The sequence below is a fragment of the Tursiops truncatus genome, chromosome 2 (genome assembly GCF_011762595.2).
Source record: "Tursiops truncatus isolate mTurTru1 chromosome 2, mTurTru1.mat.Y, whole genome shotgun sequence".
Taxonomy (NCBI): Eukaryota; Metazoa; Chordata; class Mammalia; order Artiodactyla; family Delphinidae; genus Tursiops; species Tursiops truncatus.
The window spans coordinates 132,922,246-132,934,277 of NC_047035.1; the positions used below are offsets into that span (position 1 = coordinate 132,922,246).

General features: G+C 47.5%; 1 protein-coding gene and 1 non-coding gene across 3 annotated transcripts in view; both read right to left on the reverse strand.

The window, feature by feature from the left end:
• ST8SIA2 (ST8 alpha-N-acetyl-neuraminide alpha-2,8-sialyltransferase 2) overlaps positions 1-12,032 on the reverse strand; it is a 58,573-nt gene that overhangs the window by 28,441 nt on the left and 18,100 nt on the right. The gene's annotated exons all lie outside the window — the stretch shown is intronic.
• Positions 8,210-8,353, reverse strand: LOC117311502 (small nucleolar RNA U109). The gene has a single exon (XR_004525697.1). It is a non-coding gene; the product is annotated as a small nucleolar RNA U109 (small nucleolar RNA).

Here is a 12,032-nt window from a genome sequence, read left to right on the forward strand (position 1 = left end):
GACAGCTCCTCTCAGGGTTAGCAAATTCCTAGAGATAGTAAACAACTGGCCTGGGAGTGCACCTTTCAAATACAAATCAACTAATCTAGAGCCCATACCCCTGCCACCTCCCTTAGTGGGATCTTATTCTCTGGGCCACTGTCCACCTGCCATAATCACCTGGAGCTAGGTGCCAGACATCTATGCATCTATCTGGTTTAATATAACGAGGGGTTACAGTTGTCCCAGACAGGTAGGACAGCTCCTATGCCCCAGAGTCTGCTGAAGTTATCCAAACTAGCCAATCTTAAGCCTGCTTACCCTGTTTCACCCTCCCTTCCTATGGAAACCACAATAAAGGCTTTTGTCCACAGTTCCCCCTCCCCTCCCTCCTAAGTGATCTGGTGCTACTTCATGTGGCCCTGCATGATGTGGTGTGCCACTCCTCTTGGAATGTGGGAGTATGAACACTACATTTTCAATGGTGGTCATCTCCTGATCTGTTGGCCTGACCATACCTAAATAATAATAAAACCTATATTAAAACAGGGGGACCCTGTTTTGTTCACCTTCCCAGCCTTGCATAGTACTTTGTCCAGCTGGGGCTCAGTGAATCAAATCTAACTTCAGTGCTAAGTGGGACTTTTCTTCCAAAGTCTTCCCTGCAGTTTGCATGCTGTGTTCACACATATTACTTATACCTGTACAAGACACAGTTTCACCTCTCAGATACCCAGAGAATGGGGCAGACGGTCATTCAAAGAAACTCAGGTTGCAGATAATTTGGCTCAAAATGAATCACATGAATTGGCAAGGGATTTTTTTTTTCTAATTAGGTTTTGCCTCCATTGTTATTAAAATAAGCTTACATCCCTTGTGATTGGGGAATGCTGATACCTGCTTGGTTGAGTGACAGAGGAAGATGATCAGGTGAGAAAAATTTGCTAAAGATAATTCATCAACTTCTGAAATCATAGAAACAAAGATGCTTAGGTCATCCAAATGAGTAAATATGTGGGAAAGCTCTTTTCACACTATAAAGAACTCTATAAAACAAGGTATAATATTAGTAATAATCCCTGTCCACTTGACCCTGCCCGTTATTCTCAGCCATAGTGAGGATGGAGTCTGATTACTCCAAAGCTCTACATTTTAAGATGTCAGTCTCCTTTCCACCATGAACATAATACTCTTTCCGAGCAGTAAACTAAGACAAAAAATAAAAATAGCCTGTTTAAAAAAATAATAACAGGGACTTCCCTGGCGGTCCAGTGGTTAAGACTTTGCCTTCCAATGCAGCGGGTGCGAGTCCAATCCCTGGTCAGGGAGCTAACAAGAAGCAATATTGTAACAAATTCAATAAAGACTTTAAAAGTGGTCCACATCAAAAACATCTTAAAAAAATAATAACATGCATAGTTGGATTTGTTTTCAGTGAAAAGCAATTAGCAAACCTGAAAACTGCATTTCTGTTTAGCCTCTTCATCCAAGCCCAGTTGTTTTATAGGTAAGGTCATGTTTCAGTGTGCTGGGGTCTCATAGCTGTGTTAGAATCTCCCACATCCTTGGTTCCTCACTGAAGAGTCAGGCTCAGTAAATGAACTTTCAAGAGCTGAAAGCTTTAATTAAGTGTGCGGACCCAACTTAAACAGTTGATTAGTCCTGAGAATAAAAGATTAAACTAAAACACAATTCATGAATTTGCAGATGATTCTTCCGTTACAGTTTTGGGAAGATACTGAACGTGTGCTTTCAACTTGTGCATATAAACCACTGGGGGTCCTGCCTGTTGATCCTCCAAGCACACATTATAAGGATGTGGCCCCACAAACACATGGTAGGGGGAAAAGAAGGAAAAGGATGATTTGCAGTCATTCACATGAGCAGAGCAAGGGATTCCAACAGGGTTCAAGGGTGTTTTTTTAAAGACTTTTTCTTTTTTGTGGTGAAATATATATAACATAAAATTTCCATGTTATCCCTTTTTAAGTGTACGATTCGGTGGCATCCAATATATTCACAATATTGTGGAGCCATCGCCAGCCTTTATCTCTAGAATTTTTTCATCACCCCCAACAGAAACTCTATACCCATTAAACAATAATTCCCCAATCCCTGCTCCCCCAACCCCCTAGTACTCTATTCTATCCTATTCTTCTATCTCTGTGAATGTGCCTACTCTAGATATTTTTTGTAAGTGGGATCATACAATATTTGTCCTTTTATGCCTGGCTTCTTTGACTTAATAAAGTATTTCAGGGTTCATCCATGGAGTAGCATGTCGGAAGCCTAGCTTTGGATGTGGCCATTCTCAGGAGCTAGAATATCACAGAGACGGGGGAAGGAAAGTCCCTTCCAAAGTGTTTGTGTCTGGATCATTGAGCACCTGTGATTAGGACAGGAGCAGAAGTCCCACCAGCTGACAAGCGCTTGGGGCTCAAGAGCTCAGGGGCTCTCCTGCCCAGAGCATACTTGGCTAGGAACTTCCTGAAATTTTTGCTGGCAAATTGAGCTTTGATGTCCATTTCCTCCTCCATTTGAAGAGCTGGTCGTACTTGGCCAAGTGCTCAGATGGGCAAGGGGGCACCTGCCTTGGTTGGTCCAGTGCAGATCCAGTCACAAGGCTGGCAATGACAGTATCTTCAGTTTCCCTGGCACAGTGAGAAATATGGTGCCCCATCCTTTGGACTGGGCCAGTTTGAACTCCTGAAAAGACTCTGTCACAGGGTCTTTTTCATTCATTCTGAGCAGAAGGCAGTTGCACAGGGTCCTTGCCCATAGGTTTGGGAATACTTTTCAGGTTGGTCACTGTGCAACCATCCCCTACCACCTGGGCACCACCTCCACTAGTGGAGAACTTCCAAGCTTTACAGTCATACTGGCCTAAGGCATGTTCAGTGGATGCCACTAGGTAGTCCTTGATGAAGGACTTGTACTCATTCACCAACTCATCAGATTGATGTAATGGCTGGGGTCATCAGGAGACCCAAAGTTCAAGGTCATACTTTCCAAACTCTAAGGGTTAGATGCTGCTGCATCTGTGCCATTCACCAGGCTTTCCCATCACATTCCACAGCAACTCCAAGGCCCTGAATTCTTTAGGATATAAGTTGGCAAACTTTTCCTTAAAGGGCCAGACAGCAAATATTTTAGGCTTTGTGGGCCAAGAGGAAAAATTGAAGATCTTATGCAGATGAAGATACTTAAACAACAAAAGAGAAAACAAATTTCAACAAAGTTCTTATTGATGAAATTAAAAATATAATAATAATGATTGAGTACATTATTTTGGGTAACAGGTCTGTTAATAAGAAGAATGTAATTCTTTTTGGGGGATGAGACTTTAGTTAACTGAGGTTCAAAGTTAGTGTTCCTGTCATCATGGTAGAAAGGTGGCCTCATTCCTCTATAGAGCCTTCCCTTGCTTCTCTGAAACACTGTTACCTTCCCTCTGGTGAACTCACCGGATTGTGTCACCTGAATCTCTCTTTTGGACTTATACTCTATACACCCTAACAGTGTTCGAGAACTTGTCATATGGGGAAGCAAGTTAAGAGCACAAGCTCTGAGATAAGACTCCCAGTGTCTGCATTCCAGCTGAACTAATCATTAGCTGTGTGATCTTTGACTACTGCTAACCTATCTAGAAGCTTCCATTTGTTTCCTCATCTAAAAAAATGAGTAATAGTATCTACTTCACGGAGTTTTTATAAAGATTAAGTGAGCTAATGAGTGCAGAGATTAAAACAGTGCATGACATATCATAAAGCACTTGGTATTAATGTTATACTTATTTAGACTTTTTTGCAACCCTTTAAAACTGTAAAATCGTCTCAGCTGGAGAGCCACACGGTAACAGGTAGCTGCCCTGTGAGGTAGGGTAGGCTTTGACCTGTGAGGTAGGCTTTGACCTGTGAGCCTTTGCTAATTCCTTCTCTAGGATGTTAGGAGCAAAATACCCCTCCACAAAGCATCTCTGCCCCATTTCTGATGACATCCTTCTGGTCGAGGCAGGCTTCTGCTGCCCCGAGCACGGCTTTCCTGAAGTCACAGCTCCAACAGTGAGGATCAAAAACTCCTGTACTGTCGGCTCGTTAGCAGCGTGAAAACTACCCTGGATCACAATGAAAGCTGGCACTGGCCAGTCACTTCCGCACTGCCAGCCAGGACTCAGTGTGACGGTACAGGGGGCCCCCTCTCAGCAGCTGCGGCTTTACAGGCAGCAAACGACACTTCTGGTATGATGTTCGCACCAAATTTAGGTTTATTCCCAGTGCCACCCGTGTCTGACAGCAGTTTGTTACCCTCCTCCGGGTCCACCCGCTCAGCTTCCAGCTCTTCAGGCCAGGTCTAACACCTTCACTGATGTGCTCGACAGTCTGAGACGCCTTTTCCTATTCAGCAAGTCTCATCATGGCACTGGAGCTCCTGGACCTCACAGACGCTGAAACGCTGCTGGGCATAGAGCTCCGAAGAGACCAGTGTAGGTTTCAGCCTTGACAATGGTGTTTCCATGACAGTTGAGACCTCTGGCTTCTGTGGGTGTTGTAGGTGCTAACAGGAGGGTTACAGCAGCAAGCTCATGGGCTTCTGTCTTCTTATGCCCACCTCACTGAATGCTCAGCTCCTTCTTCTGCCATCCTCTCTTCCTTCACGTTAAATATTAGCTTGGTTTGATGTATCCGCTGGCTGCAATTTCAGCAAACTTTTGTTTGGTAATCAGCTTCCATCAGTGTTCAAAAAGGTACCGGCTCACTCTTGGCTCTTCCCTCTGCTCGACCTCAGAAAATATTCATGAGAACGGAGGGCTTTGATTCCAGCCAATTTCCCCAGTCTCTTATACTAGTCATCTGCACATCAGAAAAGTAAACAAGCCACTTGGATGCCAAGCATTTCCCATAACACTTATTCCTGATCTTTTCTCTTTCTCATCATGACCAACAACCAGGAGAGAGACCATATAATTTATCATCCAGACCAAACACTTTCGCAGTAAACCGAGGCACCAGCCAGAAACGATACATGAACTGGGACGACCAACTCATGTGGTACTGGTCCTCCTCCAATCTACACTCATTTTATAAAGGAGACAGACTTTATAATACAAAGACTTCTAAGAGAATGATGCGTTCCAAATCCAGACCACTCAAAACCCCAGAAACCAACGCAGTTAAAACTCAGAGACGATACATATCTCTGCAGTTGGTTGAACTGGAGCTGGTGAAAGCTGTCAGTAGAGAAGACTTCTCCAGTAAGTAGTTCATGGCTATGGAGCCTTTTCTGAGTCCCTCCCGCCCCACTTCTGAAGACCCTTCTTTACAGTGAACCAGCGTCCCTTGACCTGCCTCGGTGTCCTGGTCACACCTGCAGCAAGGTTCTCCCTACACTCAGCTACCACTGCAGCTTCACCTAGCACGTGGCTTCGCCACCAGCCCCTAGACTGGGGCCAAGCCTAGGACAGGGTCCTGATCATCTCTGCATTACCATGAAGGGGTGGAGGTCACATATCTCCTGCACATCCAATGTGCTGCAAAGAGGACTGCTGAATGAATAGATGAGTCAAAAAAGCTGAAGCCATCCCTTCGCTGTAGAGAAGAGGATTCAGCCCCCGCCGGAAGCGTGTCTCGGGGAGGAAGAAGGGAAACCCCAGCCTCACTCCCACCTCCACTGCCCACCTACCCACACCTGCCAGGAGTGCTCCAGATATAGGGCTTTCGCAGTGGCTGTTCCCTCTCCCTGGAACATTTTTCCAACAGATACCCCATGGCTCACTCCTCCCTTTCCCCCTTTTTCAAATCTTGGCTCCTATCGGACCTTCTCAGAGTGGCCTTCCCTGACCATCCCATTTAACATAGCATCTGCTGTCCTACTCCCCCCACGGTGGCCCTTCCCACTCCCATCCCCTTTTGTCTTCTCATCACCGTATCATGTACCTTGTGTACGGTCTGCCTCTGCCACAGGAGTGTAAGTTCCATGATGGAAGCACTGTGTCTATCTTGTTGACGGCTGCACCCCTAGTGCCTGGACATCATCAGAAGTCAGTGAATATTTACAAGTAGAAGGAGTCTGCCTCCTCCTGTCCTTTGTTACAAGAAGCCAGCTGTCCTCTTATCCAAACCCAGGACCTCCACCTGTGTTTGGAATTGCATCCCTTCCTGCCTTTGGCGATTCTTATTCCATCAACTACTTCTTCTCTCTTCCCCATATAGTTAAAGCTTCATTTCAGTTGCATAATAATTCTGGTCTTTATCTTGGACCTTGTATATGCCAGACTCTGTCCTACAAATTTTATATTACTTCATTTAAGCCTGACAGTAGCCCAAGAATGTAGAAATGATGATCCATTTCTACCTGAGAGGAAACAGAGGCACAGAGAAGGGGAAAATCCTGCCCGGGGCCACACAACTACTAAGAAGGGATGTCAGGATTTGAACCCAGCAGGCTGGCTCAGACCAGCGCCTTATGACTCTGCCATGTTGCTGGCTCATCCCCACTAGCATTTACATATATGTTTGCTTTTCTCATCTTCAATAAACGACCCAACTTTCCTTTCATACACCCCTCAGCTACTTCTCTGTCTCTTTCCAGCACTTTGCAAACTTCTACACTGTCTGCGATTCCTTGCTCCACCCTCTCCCCCCTACCACTCCATTCTGGTTCATGTCCCCAACACTCTATCAAAAGCACTCTTGTATGAACACCTTGTGATGGGCATGTCTGTCCCCATCTTATTTGAACTCTGTCAACGTTTGGTGGCACGTCCTCCTTCCTGGATAAGTAAAGTCGGGACTTCCTGGTTCTGGCCACAGGGTGGCCCTGGACAAACCTTCTCCCGCTGGAGGAAATAAGCTACTGGGAAGGGTCATGATAAACGATCCCAAGTGAAGAGAAGGGTTAGAGTCCTCAGGGCATCTTTAAGATTCCTTCTGGCTCTGAAAATCCATTATTTTAAACCACACTCCTCTCAACACTTTAAGGTTCCATTAATAACGACATAAAAACCCTCCTTGATTCTTTCTGTTCCCCTAACAGAGGGTGCCCCCCAATTAAAAAAATCTCAATTTTTCTCTATATTCACACCCAACAAGATTTTGTCCAGCATTACTTTCTATCAAAATATAGAAAATATTTTTCTTACGAAATATTAGTTTTATAAAATTTTCAGATAAAAAATATGGTTGAATATTTTTGTCAACATCTTCCTGCCCCCACCAAAATTTACTCCCCAAGAGCGATGGCTTCATTATTCCAGGTGACAATCCCAGTCCCAGACGTACATGTTAACAAAACACATCCTTAGGAAGGGGATGTGGATTCCAAGAGAACAGTGAAAAGTATTAATAACTTCATTTGCTTGAGCTCCACCCTGTGCCAGGCACTGTACCAGTGGCATGTTAATTTTCATATTTTGGTTTTAGAAATAGGACATGCAGGCTCAAAAAGTTTAAGTGATTTGCCCAGGGTCACCCCCAGCAAATAAACTGTCAGAGCAGGGATTCAGTTTGCATATAGTCCAACCACATGTGCCTGCAGAACACTGGCTCCTGCACCCTGCCCTTCACCTGCTGCATGTAAGAATTTAATACACAGTCAAAGAGATGCCAGAGACTTAAGAGGAAGCAAAGGTTACTCAACAAGTAGTTGCGAGACACTTGGTGAGCTAACTGGGAAAATATTCAAGTCAGATTCTCCACTGGCACCACACCAATAAGGACAAAATGTGATCTAGCCATTAAAAACTACGCTTAGGAAGAGTTTTATATGAAAATTCATTCAATCCTGTTTTAGTCCATTTGGGCAGCTAGAACATAATACCGTAGTCTGGGGAGCTTATAAACAACACCAATTGATTGCTCACAGTTCTGGAGGCTGGAAGTCTGAGGTCAGGGTGCCAGCATGGCCAGATGAGGGCCCTCTTCTAGGTCACAGACGTCTTTTATCCTCACATGGCGGAAGGGGTGAGGGGTCTCTCTGAAGCCTCTTCTATAAGGGCACTAACCCCATTCATGAGGCCTCCACCCTCATGACCTAATCACCCCCAAAGGCCCCATCTCCAAATACCATCACATTGGGCATTAGGATTCCAACATGTGAATTTGCGGGGTGGAGGACACAAACGTTCAAACCATAGCACTTCCACTGGCCCGTCACTTAGCGTCCACTATTGACAGTTGCTGCGGCCTCCTGCTGCAGACACAGTGTTAGCCTTGGCTGTCGTTTTCCGTTTTTTTATTGTATTAGAAATATACCACTGCAGAACCTTAACGGAGAGGTTGGCAGCCCTGAAAACTTCTCATTTCATTCATGTCACACGGTGTGGATACATCCGTGCTCTTTAAAGAGAAGCAGAACGTCTGTCCGACGGGCCGTGCTCTGCTCTTGAACCCGCCTCGCTGGGACTTGAAAGCTCTCTGCCTTAAGCCGGCCTTTCTTCCCTCCCCTTTGTTCACTTCTTGACAGACCTGCATTCAGAGAGGCCGTGTCCCTATTAACACAGCTGCAGCCTTTTCCTGAGAAAACCCCTGGAGGGCACCTGGGTTGGGGACGACTTTAAAGTCACTTTTCTTCTGGGTGTTTGATATGTCTTGTCCCCTTCCCTACTCTGCGGGACCTGGATAAATGCGGCTCCCCCCCGACAGCCGACACCACTCAGGGAATGTTGCCGTCACCTGGAAGGAGGATGGCGGGACCGTCAGTAAGGGTGCTGGAGTTCTGGTTCCCAACGTGCTCTAGCTTTGCAGCCCTTGGCCTCTCGAGGTCTTGAGGTCCTTCTCTGCAAAGCGGGGTCCTGTGGTGGGATTAAAGCAAGAAGCTCCAGGCAGACGTGAATGTCAGTTGCAGTGTTGTTATTGAAGGCGATGGCTGCTGCCTTCGGGGTCAGAAGAAACCACTGCTGCGTGTGGACTCTGCTGAGGCCCCTCAGATCAGCTGTCCTCAGGGAAGCTGCCTTCCAACAGCATGGTCCATTAGGGAGAAATCAGGAGCGGCGGATGGAAGAAAATGGAATGTGTTATCTGTGGCAGGACTGTGATTCTCACCGCTGCTGCTGCTCTGTCGGATGGCTCTGCGGCCGTCCAGTGGGGAGATCTGCCCGAGATTAAATTAGTGCACTTTCTTTTCTTCAGCAAAGAAGTGCTCAGCTAACTAGCACGAGAGGCACATCTGACAGTCATGTTGCCAAGACCTGGGTGTGGTCCATCCACCAGCCACGGGGCTGTGCCGGATGGAGCCCCAGTGGGACCCACAGGGTGTGGCCTGGTCCCTGAGTGGGTTGACGACACAACAGTTCTCCTGAACGAGACCCTGAGATGTCCCTTAGGTCCTAGATTCCCTCCTCCTTCATCAAGTGTCAACACTCCTCCAGGTTTTCCTTCAAACTCTTCCCTGCTGCTCCCTCCCAGGCCTTCCTCCTAGGCCCTTCCCCTAGATGTCAGGGTTGCTCAGAGCCCACCCTTAGCCCTTGAGAAGCCCCGGCTTCCACTGTTCATCTATATGCCCACAACTCCTGATGCACTTTCAGGTTCCAGAATCACAGAACAGCCTAGTCACCGCCACACAGTCCTCAGACCTGACCGGCACTCACACCCCCAACCTGCTCTCCCCCAGGTTTCCCTCAGGGAATGGTACCCACCCAGTCATGCAGAGTGCTGTGGACACTCCCCATCCTCTCTCACCAGGTTTCCCCAAGATCACCCAGCCTTCAGACTCTCCCACCTGAGGACAGCAGGTGCCATGCCCTCATGCCTTCCCTCAGGTTCCCCGCCATGGTTTCTCTCTTACCTCCCTGTCCGCAGAGAGTCATCCTTTGCCAAACGCTCCCACGTGGGACCCGGATTTCCAAAATGCAAAGTGCAACATGGCGCTTCCTCCTTGAAGTGGGTTCCCTCACCGAGCCCCATTGCTTTCAAAATAAAGTTCGGGTTCCTTAGCATAGCACAGAAGACTCTGAGTCAGTCCTCATCTTCACTTTCTCACACATCCACCTGCTAACTCCACCAAGCAATGGGCAGTTTCCAGAACGTGTGAGTCAGATCATAAGATTGTGCCTTTGAACATTATCCTCTCTCTCCAGAACCCTTTATTCTGTTTTCCATTTTCTTAATTCAGAGTTTATGACTTGCCAGCCCCAGGTCGTATCTGGCCTGGGGAGCTTGCACAATGTTAAATCTTTTAGGATTAAGAGGCCAATGGTAAAAACTCAAGGGATTAGTCATTATAAAATATCTTAAGTTTTGGCTTCTTTTGAACAATCAGAACCCTGAACCATAGTAACTGGTGGAGATGAGAAGCAGCTGTGCCTCACTTTGGGGGCGGGGTATAAACTATATTTTCCCACAGTCCACATCACTCCTTACTGTCTTACACTGTACTGTTTCACTTATTTATGTGACCTGCCTAGACCTTGAAGGCATTTGAGTTTGAGATCCCTAGACCCACTCCTACTCAGGTAGCAAAACTCAGCTCATGTCACCTTCTCCATGACCTTCCCTGACTCAGAAGCCCCACTTATGCCAGGTACAGCAACGCTACGGGACCTGAGGGTGTATAGGAAGTGGCAGGGAGTACTAGTTCCTTGCTCCCTTTCAATGACAACTGACAAGATGCTTATTGATAAAATCAACCAGAGCAGAAGAGGAACACCCAGAGGCACCGTCGTCCCCACCTCACACACAATATTCAGAAGACAAAAGTTCTGGAAAAGAAAATTTGGGAGCTCCATTCTTCCTATGATGTGGCACAAGGCTGCTTTCTTGGACTTGCTGATTGAATCACTAACTGATAGACTAGTAATGGAAAGCCAGCCCTGGCTCTGGAGGGATACTCAGCCCTAACGCCTCAGGTGTGAGCTGTGGTCTCCATCCCCACTCCCCAGCGCATGTTCTGTGGGAGTCCAAGGCTCTGGGGAGGAACTGGGGGGGGGGTTCTGCCCTTTGGGTCCCCCTTGTGAGCTGCTTTCTGATGGCCTTTGAGAAAAGCCCCGAGACAGTGCTCAGGGTGGAGGAAATGAACTCCAGCCCTGTTGCTTCAGGGCACGGAAAGTGACATCAGCCAACAAACATCACTGCAGCTGGTAGCAGGTGGGGGGTGGGATGCGGATGGGCATAAGGAAGATGCTGGCACCCAAGGCTGTGTCCAGGTTGATGCTAGAATCGGGTGTCTGAATGGGGACTTGAGACATCTGCTCAGACGGATAGTGGAGAAGCGACCATGACCAGAGTTAACACTGACTAGGCACTTACCACGGGGCAGACACGGACCAAACCCTCACTGTGGCTTTTCTCCTTTTGTCCCTATCGCAGCCCTAAGAGGTGGGCCTTTTTATGACTCCCATTTTGTTTAGGGATGTTAAGCATCATATCCAAGGGTTTACAGGGAAGAGGGAGCTGGGGCAGTATTTGAACCTGGCTCTGTCTGACGGATTATCTCCAAATCAGGAACTTGGTGCAAGAGGTTGGGGTGGAGTGGTGGTGAAAGTCTTAGCTCAGTCAGAACTGGGGCATGCTGTAACGGGAGCAAACCCAGAAGAGAAGCCAGAGAGCAGGGCCAGGCGGGCATCGTACCTGGAACTCTACACCTGACTCCAGACATGCCCGCAACTCCAGCTGCCACAGCTTAGAGGAGGAGGTGTGAAGCCATGTCAGGACAAGCGGAGTGTCCAAGTGACCCGGGGTTGTTCCATACCTCTTGATTCCCACCCCTCATTCTAGGAGACTTTGACCTTAACACTTTGAATATTTCCAGCAGCTTTGGACAGGAAGTTCAGGCTGTGCAGAAGGCTGGGAACCTCGTTCCTGTTCTAAAGAAGTACAAAGGAGAGGAACAAAGATGGGTTAACAGGAAGCCCCCCTCCTTTGATTCTCCTCTTGCCCTAAGCATCAGGCCAGACATCCAGGGTGGGCTGGGGCCTGAGGCGGCATCACAGCCACAGGCCTGCCTACCTCCAAGGTCTGGGCTGGTGGCTCTGGACGGTGCCCAGGGGACAGTGGCCCAAGTTGTCACTATGGGCTCTGCATCTGGGGGCTGCTTCAGAGCCTCACCCTCTTTCCATTTCT